The sequence below is a fragment of the Lupinus angustifolius genome, chromosome LG12 (genome assembly GCF_001865875.1).
Source record: "Lupinus angustifolius cultivar Tanjil chromosome LG12, LupAngTanjil_v1.0, whole genome shotgun sequence".
In the NCBI taxonomy this organism is placed as follows: Eukaryota; Viridiplantae; Streptophyta; class Magnoliopsida; order Fabales; family Fabaceae; genus Lupinus; species Lupinus angustifolius.
Window position 1 is genome coordinate 14,388,808 of NC_032020.1, and position 603 is coordinate 14,389,410.

Sequence of the window (603 nt, forward strand, 5' to 3'; positions counted from 1 at the left end):
ATTAAAATTCAAATCTTTTAGAATATAAGAACAAGTAGAAATACATAACCATATTCAAAAGAAATTGTCAGGAGCTTATCCATCCATCGAAGGATTGGATGCTTTGAGTTCCAAATGTGATTACAAAATTGATTTTTGCATCTCATTTGCCTTATCCTTTTCTCCTCTTTGAATTCTAAACTAAAATTACAAACGTACTTGAAATAAAGCTCTAAAAACTAAGAAAACGAAGAGAGAACTTCAGAGAAGAATTTCTAGTGAGAGATATGTGAATTAGATGTGGAATTGATTTTTTTTGCTCTATTGAAATGCTCTCTATTTATAGAAATTCTTTCTGGGCCGATGAGCTGCTTGTTAGCCCGCTAAGCAGCTGACCAAACCCTTCAGGATGGGTTTGCTCCCTTGATCAAGTAGCTTTGTCACCTCCTTATGCTTGACTCATCAAGGCTAGTTGTGAGCTACTTTGAAAAGCCTATAGTGGGCTACTTGAGGTGAGGTCATTGGTGACTTCATGGTTTGCTTGATGGTTAAGTCAAGTCTGGGTGCACACCGCTTAGCACACCTGTTGCACCGCTAAGCTGCTTGTTCAGCAGCTTTGACCGC